Raw genomic sequence first — 9,552 nt, 5'->3', positions numbered from 1 at the left:
AGGACAGGTGCTGGTCCCATGAAGAGGCACAGGTAGTCAAAGAGAGCAAGAAAGGATATCAGACACTACTGGAAAGGCAGATTGAAGGAAGTGATTTTGTCAGAGGGTAGAGGCAGGAAGTTCATTTAGACAATAGAAGCACAGAGGGACAAGAAAGCAAGGTGAAGTCAAACCTCTTGAGGTCAAAGCAAGGAGTTCAGACAGTGTGGGGCTCAAGACACAGTAATTGAGAGATGATGGTGGCTCAAGCCTACAATCCTAGCTATTCAGGGGGCTGAGATTCAAGGGACATGGTTCAAAACGAGTCCAGGCAGGAAATTCCAAAAGATACCTCCAATTAACCATCACACACAAAACATCTGGAAGTGGAATGAGGACAGCACAGGCACTGAGTTCAAGTCCAAAGAAGAACACACACACACACACACACACACACACACACACACACACACACACACACACACACACACAGTGTCCTGGTCACATTCAGGAGAGGGCAGCACATAAGTCCTCACACCTGGCCTGCCTTTCTCTCCTCCAGATCTGGATAATGCTGCTCCTTACAAATTAATTCTTGTGCTTGCTGTAACGTTGATTATGCTGGCTGGAGTTACTATTTTTGTTGGAGTGTACCATTCGTACAGGGAGTCTTGTGGGGTGCTGGTCAGTATCTTCCAATGCAATCCCCAGCCTGACTTCATTGGACTGGACCTGTACCCACACTTAGCTTGACTCCTGTCTCTTCTTGTCCTTCAGGTTCCACATAAGCCACGAGTTTTATCTGCTTCTCTGTCAGAATCTTCTGCCATTGCCTGGTACCTCATTTGGTGGAGCCCATTTTTGCCTAGCCCAATGATCAGGTGAACATCCCATGGGCAAGGGCTTGGGGAAAGAGGCAGCATTCAGAGGGACTGCTTGTTCTCAGGTGCCTGGATATTTCTGGAACATTCTTAGTTTGGGGTTGGGGAGGTTGGTGGAAGGGTGAAGCCAGGTATAAAAGTGGATGGTTTTAGAAGGAAGGCAATTATCTTATGAAGGGACAGAGCAGAAAGCGCACAACCGGGATCTAGGACACGAGAAGAGACAGAGGGGCTGGGGGTAGAACTCAGTGTCAACTTGATTTTCTGATGCATGACCCCTTGGGTCCCATCCCTAGTATTGCAAAAGGGGAGAGGGCTACATAAAGGGAGGAGTCTTCAGATAGATGAGAGGGAACTGTTGTGAAGCAAGGTGGAAGCACTTTGAAAAGTGAAGATTAAGGAAAATGCTACCTTTAAGGAAAAGAGTTAGGGCCTGGTGTAGCATTCATACCTACCATCCTTAGCTCTATGAGAGGTTTAGGTAGAATTATTTTGGTCTGAAGCTGGCCAAGATTAAATGTATGCAATTCTACCTGAAAAATTACTAAACACAAAAGGGGATGTAGGTATAGCTCAGACAATAAAGCACCTTTCTAGCAGAAGTGTGACCCTGAGTCAAATTCCAGCACCAATAAATAAATTTAAAAAACTATAAGTGGGAACATAGAAGAGAGTCAGGAATGGATGGGATATTCTTGAGGGAGGGCTAATGAGGGTTTCAGGAGCCTGCTCAGAAGTAACCTAGGTGAGGAGTCCCTGACACCTTCATCTTCTGTCCCTCTCACCTGCAGGCCCTGTGTACCCTCAACATCTACATCAGGAGAATCAGCCTGGGCCTCCTGCTTACCAACTGCTCTAGAGACCAAAGCCACCATTTTGAACAATGACATGGACTGTCTTAACCCACTCTATGCCCGTGAGCATGAGTCCACATGTCGAGGGAAACGGGCCATTTTCCTAAACCCTTTCTATGGAATGGTGACCCTAGTCCCAATCCCAGCCCCAAACACCCTGGGAAATCAAGAGGGAGAGCAAGAATTCAGGGTTTCTAAACCAGCACATTCCCTACTCTACTATCTGACCCAATGGGCGGCTAGGGATTTCCCTGGGCTTAAGAGAAAGAATAAAAATACCATTTGAAGACACTGGTCTCAGTCTTTTATCTCTGATAAATACATCTTGGGGAAACCTGTCTCAGGGAAGGCAAAGGTATACTAGGGCCCTAAATAGAGCTTTATTCACTCACTTCTTTCCTCCTTCAGTGAATTGATACAAGGACTGGGAATTTTTGGAGTGGCATGTTGGAGATTAAACAGTAAAAATTCTAGATGGTGTACATAGATAAAGCATTTAACACAGCAGTAAAGCTAGGAGCAAGGAGCTCATGCCTATAATCCTAGATATACAAGAGGCTCACATCTGAGGATGGCAACTTCAAGCCAGGGCAGGGAAGTCCATGAGACTCTTCTACCCAAGTGACCACCAAAAATAAGGAATTGCAGGTTTACCTCAAGTGGTAGATGACCTCAGGGTCTGGGCAATGTCCATTTGCTGAAACCGAGTTTCAGCCCCAGTATCAGCAAAAACAAACAATGCTGTTTATAATAAAATACTGTGATAAACAGGGTTCTTAAAAATCTTATAAAAGTCTTCAAGGATTCTGGGTGCTGGTGACTCACTCCAATAATCTTAGATAATCAGGAGGCTGAGATCTGAGGATTGTGGTTCAATGCCAGGCCGGGCAAGAAAGTCTATAGGATTCTTATCTCCAATTAATCACTAAAAATACAGAGTTAGAGCTGTTGCTCAAGTTTTAAAGTGTTGACCTTGAGCCACAACATTTAGAGAGAGTAACCAGGCCCTGAGTTCAAACCTCAGGACCACCAACATAAATAGTCCTCAAGAATGAAGCTGGTCTTAGTTCCCAAGAAGCTGAATTCTAAGGATCGTGACATAGAAATTTCTCCCAAATAAAAAGGCAGAAATGGACATGTGGCTCAAGAGCGTTGATAGTAAGCATCCTTGAGATCAAGCCCTAGCAGTGGTACAAAAATTATATAATGGAGCAAGGGGTGACATTGTTCAAAAAGAAATGTGTTCTTTTAAAAAATGTACTCTTGACAGGTGTTGGTGGCTCATGCCTGTAATCCTAGCTACTCAGGAGGCTGAGATCTGAGGATCATGGTTCAAAGCCAGACCAAGAAGGAAAGTCTGTGAGACTCTTATCTCCAATAAACTACTCAGAAAAAGTCGGGAGTGGTGCTGTGGCTCAAGTGGCAGACAGCTAGCCTTGAGCATAAAGAAGCTCAAAGACAGAGCCAAGGTTCAGAGTTCAAGCCCCAGGATCAGACAAAAAATATATTTTAAAAATGTACTCTTTACTGGACTTATGTAACTGTAGCTCCTCTCTATATCATCTTTGTAATAACCATAATTTTAATTATATATTACTCAAGATGCAGACGCAGGATTGTGAGTTCAAGGACAGCTGGGCAAAGTTAGTTAGACCTTGTTACAAAGAAGAAGAAAAAAGGCTGAAAGCATGATTGATATGGTAGAGAACTTGCTTAGCAAGTTCAAATTTCTGGGTTCAAACTCTATTAGTAAAACACAAAATAACAAAGAGCATATGCAGAATGATGAGATAGAATAAAGACAAATTAATAGAATAGAAATAAAAGCAGGCACACTGATTGTATAGCTAGCTTGAACAATTCAAAAGAGAAAATATTTTAAAAATGATTGTGTTTTTCAAATGTAGACAAGTTTCTATCTAGAAGGATCACACCATAGTGAACAGGAGAAGAAAAACATCTGCACACCTCTATATACTATGCAATTTAAGATTATGAAAAATGAACGTTTTCTTTGGTGCCAGTACTGAGACTTGATTTTGAACCCTCATTCTTACTTGGCCTATTCACTCAAGGTTGGCACTCTACCACTACAGCCAGCCAGATTTTTGCTGTTGAATTTGAGATATGCCACTTTTGGATTTCTCTGGGCTTGTTTGGAAACAAAATTCTCACATCTCAGTTACCCAATTAGCTAGGATTGGAGCCATCAGCATCTGCCTTTGAGCTCAACTCTGCCTCCAACAAGGATAAGTGGGGATTTGTAGTCAAGGAGCAGGGTGGAGGATTAGTGGTGAAAAATTAGAGGAGACATGACATTGGGGAAAGGAGAATAGGCTTAAAAATACTTCACAAGACTTTGTTAATGATGGGAACCTGCAGACACTGGACTAAGGGCAAAGCTCATCATTGCCCACATTCAGAAAGAATGCCCAAGAATATCCAGGAAACGAGTCAGGAGCTGGTTATTTTACACACAGAGTCTTATGAACTGTTTTCCTCAGACTGACATTGCCCTTGATCCACTGGATCTGTTTCCTGATTTCCTTGCTTTATGCATATGAGCCAGTCAGTTTTGCCCAGGCAGAGTGCCATGCAGTCCTTGTAGTTGTGCTAGTACAAACGTGGCTTGAAGTGGGCTTGAAGTCACAGCCTGGGTATTGGCCTGGAGCTTTTTGCCCAAGGCTAATTAGTACTCTGCCACTTGAGCCACAGTGCCACAATGCCACTTCCTGTTTGCTGGTGAACTGCAGATAAGAGTCTCAGACAGTTACTTCTTTGGTTGGATTCAATCGTGATTCTTAGAGCTCAGTCTCCAGAGTAGCTAGGATTATAAGCAATAGCCATGAACACGCAGCCAGGATGTCTTTCTTAAGGGCCTCAGAACCATTTTGGAGTGAGACCATAAGGAAGTTAACAGCACTGTCCCTTTGTCATCAAGGACTTTTAGCCTAGGTGACTTGCATCAAGCTATTAGCATCTGCTTGTCATAGAGTCAGAAGTTTTATTCTTTCTTCAGATTAAGGTAATTTCCTGGCACAAAAGGCTCCTTCCAGTGCCAGGTGAACTTCTGTGACTGGGAGTATCCAGTGTTCTCAGCCAGGCCACCAAGGGGGGTACTTGGACTTTCTGGTTTCTTACCCCACTTCTGAATGGTGTGAAACACTACACCTCAGAGTATGGGATCAGGTTCCTAAAGAGCTGCCCCAAGGGCAGATGATGACATCTAGAAGTGAGGGGGAGTCCACAAAGCCTTTAAGCCACCATGACAGGGGTCCCTACTCCTTAGCCCCTAGCCCCAGTTCCCTGCTTCCCACTGGCCCCGATCCCAGGCTTCTTGCCCTCTGTCATCTGAACCCACATTCTGGCCCCAAAACCTGCATTCTCACTTCCAGTCCTCACATGCACATTCCAGACTCTACTCCCAAGTTCCACCCTAACTCCTGAGCCCTCACCTCTAGTCTCTATCAGTTCCCCAAGTCCATGCTCCCAAACCCCACCCTTCCTACTTCTTACCCCTACTCTGACTCCTTGAACCCACAATCCCATTCCTTCCTGCCCACTCCCTAGGCATGCAGACCTATGAGCAACTGGTTCAGAGGACATTCGGACCTTTGGGGAGGTAATGATGGCCTTGGCCCCTTGTCTGCACAATGTTGGGGTAAGGATTCTGGACGATCAGTGCCTGCTGGGGGAAAGAGGGTGGAGTGAGGTGTGAGTTCCCTGGCTGGACTGAGGAGACTGGAAGGGAGAGAGGAATCTCTTCACTTACATGTACTCCCACCAACACCAGCCATGCTGTTACCTGTTCATTATCATATTGGAACTCCCCCTGCTTATTGGCACTTTTTTGGACATGGACCCTGAGTGCACCCAGCCCTCTGACTGACCTGCAGATCCTTGATTCTACCTGTGAGGTCTAGGTGGCCTTTCAGCCTCTATTTGCCAACCTAACTCACATATTCTTTATTTACCCAGTAGATGTGTTAATGGTGGATCAGTTTTTCCATTGTTTTAAGTCACATGTAACCCTTATAGATCCTATGCCAAAAAAACTAGCAATACTTCTACTTTATCTGAAAAATAAACTGTTTCCATTCATATGCTGTGATTACCTTATAGTTCTCAAATTTTGTAGACTTTATAAACAAAATAAAAAGCAGGCATGGGGATAAACTCATTTGTCACATTCTTAAAATCATAGTATAAAACAAAACATAGTTTTTGTGCACTCTGCTCTTACAGAATCAGATTAATAATTGATTTCATTGTTTTATTAGATTTACTGACATACATGGTAGCTTTCTCAAATTTCAAAGTACTAAACATATGCAATTTTAAAGGTAAAAAGTCATTTTTCTTTAGATGAAATATTCCTAGTCATTTGAACCTATTTATAAACACAATAATTAAAAAACTGACATACTTTAAGAATCAGAATACTTTAAATTAAAATACTTCTACTGAATACAAGATGTCTTTTTACTTATAATTATCATAGTTAAATTTATTATCACAAAGCAAAATAGGTTATCTCTACTAATTTCTCAAGTGAGGGAATTTCATTGGGATTTATACTTAATGTAAGTTTGAAATGTGATTATTAATAATGATCGGTATTTTATCAATTATAGGAAGCATTTGCTTATAGGGATTTCCTCAGGTCCATCAATCATCTCAGACCAAGTCTGAGCCCATGTCAACCTTAAAGGTTAGATGTAGTACACCTAACTTGCCTAATAAGTGTGCCAATTTAAGAAAAAAGAAGAAAAGCTAAAATTTAAAGCAAGAATGGCTAGTGATGTTGGGCTCAAAATTTCATAGGATAACCTTTTCAAAAATGCAAGAAATAGTGAAATTATCATTTTCCTGATAAAGCTTAATATTCACTAATGGGGTAACAATCACAGCATACATTTTAAAGAAATTTAATGCAGCCAAGAAAACTAGAAATAATGCTATTAAGATACAACAATAATAAAACATCTACCACCTAAAATATAGTTATTTAAGGTCCTAAACAAAAATATTAAAGGTAAAAAAGGCCTTGAAACTTTTTGCAACAATTCATTTTATAAAATCAATTTCTAAATATCTTACATCCTGTTGGCTTTAGTGTTTCATCCACTATCAACTAGACATTAGTACAGTAGATAACCACTTAGGCTGTTCTCAAATACTTGGTATTATAATGTGAGCTCATATCTTTTCTCAAATTATATTTTGTCCCACATATTCCACATGTATACAGATGAACGTACATGTGCTGCCCCAACTGTATATTATTTGGGAATACCTGAAAGCAGACGGCATATTATCTCATGAGCAGATAAATAAGACATCATATGCCCTACGCTGTCATATTTTCCAAAGTTTCTTTGATCACACATGGAACAGACATACCTGGCCATGCCTTTGAGCATGTCATTGTGCAGATGCAATTGATATTCTTTTAAAACTGCTCTCCACATATCTGACAAATTCTTTTTCCTTACTATAAACAGGGTAGTGTTCTCTTAAATGATAAGGCTGCTAAAATCCTTTTCTACACAGATTACAAAAATGTGGTCACTTGTGATGTGATCTCTTTCATTTTCTTCCATAATGGTGTTCTATAAACGTATCTTGGTCTAGGCAGCTGGACATTCATTCAACTAGTTTCAAAATGCTGGCCACAATTAGGACATAGAAAAGGACAAGCAGAATGTTTAAACAATCACTTTTTTCAATAGTGGTACTTATGTGGTACTAATTGTCCCTAAAAAACATTCAACATTTCAACAAATATTTCTCTTATTTTAGACTGGTCATCAGGATTTTCTTCCATGTCCATTTTCTCCTCAATATTTGCTAACTCATTCATCATCTGATCATCAGGCTTTCCATATCATTGAGCATGTTCCTGAAGTTGTCTGCCATTCACAAATAGTTTGTCAACATTGATCACATGCACAGGTCTTTTCAATGTGTTTGGCGAAGTAATGAAAGGACAAGTCTTCCTCGGTTATTGTATATGAGTCCACACAGCTCACAAGATGCCTTTTCAGTATCCTCCCCCTACCTGGACTGTTGTTGGTAGGGGGCCTCAAATTTTTTAAACCACCATTTTCATCAACGTTTATGGATAGCCAAGGCTTTAGTACTTTCCTACCATTTTTTTTGACACTGACATCTTCAACATAATATCTATTAAAGGGCTCCTCAGGTTCATATTCTAATTCATCACTGTTAGTGGATTCAATACAGTCTTTATCATTGACATTAATGTTAGAGTTTTTTTTTAGCTCATCTTTAGGAATATCTTCAGGTTCCATCGTGATGATTTTTTTCTTTCAGTCACTCTACGTTTTTGTTCACTGAGTACTTCAGACTCCACTGTGCTACTTTTTCTGGTGCTAGTGGTTGAAGCTGAGTCATCAGGAGTCTGGCTATGCAGAAAATGGCTTAGCATGGGCTGGGAATATGGCCTAGTGGCAAGAGTGCTTGCCCTGTATACATGAAGCCCTGGATTCCATTCCTCAGCACCACATACATAGAAAAGGCCAGAAGTGGTGCTGTGGCTCAAGTGGCAGAGTGCTAGCCTTGAGCAAAAAGAAGCCAGAGACAGTGCTCAGGCCGAGTCCAAGCCCCAGGACTGGCAAAATAAATAAATAGATAGATAACTGATTTAGCAGAATCCTTGTCATCAAACTCTGCTTTGATGTCACTGTCTTCCCCCTCTCTAATGTCCACTTTTCAGTGGTAGATCTTGAGTTTTGATATGAATGTCTCTTAGTATAGGTCAGCACATGTTCATCTAGCAGTTTTCACAGCTGAAGTCAAAGCAGCAGCTATCACATGTACAACTCCATGCTTTCTTTTGGAGTCGACAATTTGGACATGGAATTTCTTCTGACATACAGCTAATTGTGGTTGAGGAAATTTACCTAATTGTAAATATTCTTAGGCTGGGAATGTGGCTTAGCGGTAGAGTGCTTGCCTAGAGCATGAAGCCCTGGGTTCAATTCCTCAGCACCACATAAAAACAGAAAAAGCTAGAAATGGCACTGTGGCTCAAGTGGTAGAGTGCTAGCCTTGAGCAAAAAGAAGCCAGGGACAGTGCTCAGGCCCTGAGTTCAAGCCCACAGGATTGGCAAAAAAGTAAATATTCTTCCTCCAGCCCTCTAATATGTAGTATATTTACTGTTGAACTTGGTTCTATACACCACAGGTTGATTTCATCGCCACTTCTAGCCATAGTGTGTTCATACACTATTACCCCAAATATCACTTTGTTGTGCTTGTTTGAAGCAGAAGATGAACATTTTGAACTAGAAGAGTCTACATCCTGTATATCTTCTAAGCAGTCAGGAACATTCATTGCCACTTTGAATTACTCAAAACTAAACGGAACTATCATAATCTTTCCTAGGTACACACATTTCAAAATGAGATCAAAACACTCAGCAGTAATTTTCCTATTGCTAGGATTCAGTTGTGCAATACTATGCTGATGGTTCAAAAAAAAACAAAACAAAATTCTAAAACAGGAGCTGCTTTGTGTGCCTGAAAGAAAAATGACATCAGTTGCAATGCAACGATCACTGTGACTAGGCTTTGCTATTAGACACCTGACACAGCAAGAACCAGGTCTGTGGAGAGTTTAGGGAGTTTAAGGTAAAACGGCTACGGGAAACGCAGGCAGAAGCAGGGATGGGGTGGGGGGAGCGGTCCGTACACCTGCTCACAGCGCGTTCGGGCCGCACGCTCTAGCTCCGGGCACAGTGCTCGGGCTCGGGCTCTGCCCATGAGCGCGCGGCCCCGAGCGCGCGGCCCCGAGCGCGCTGCAATGGAGGACT

The 9,552-nt window shown here is 41.8% G+C and overlaps 1 pseudogene; it reads right to left on the bottom strand.

Annotated features, from left to right (window-relative positions):
- Window positions 1–6,709: 6,709 nt before the first annotated feature.
- LOC125343129 lies at window positions 6,710–8,165 on the bottom strand (annotated as a pseudogene).
- Window positions 8,166–9,552: the final 1,387 nt, after the last annotated feature.

This window comes from Perognathus longimembris, chromosome 28 (genome assembly GCF_023159225.1).
Source record: "Perognathus longimembris pacificus isolate PPM17 chromosome 28, ASM2315922v1, whole genome shotgun sequence".
Lineage (NCBI taxonomy): Eukaryota > Metazoa > Chordata > Mammalia > Rodentia > Heteromyidae > Perognathus > Perognathus longimembris.
The sequence above is the reverse complement of the archived record's forward strand: the minus strand, read 5'-3'. Positions and strand labels throughout refer to the sequence as shown.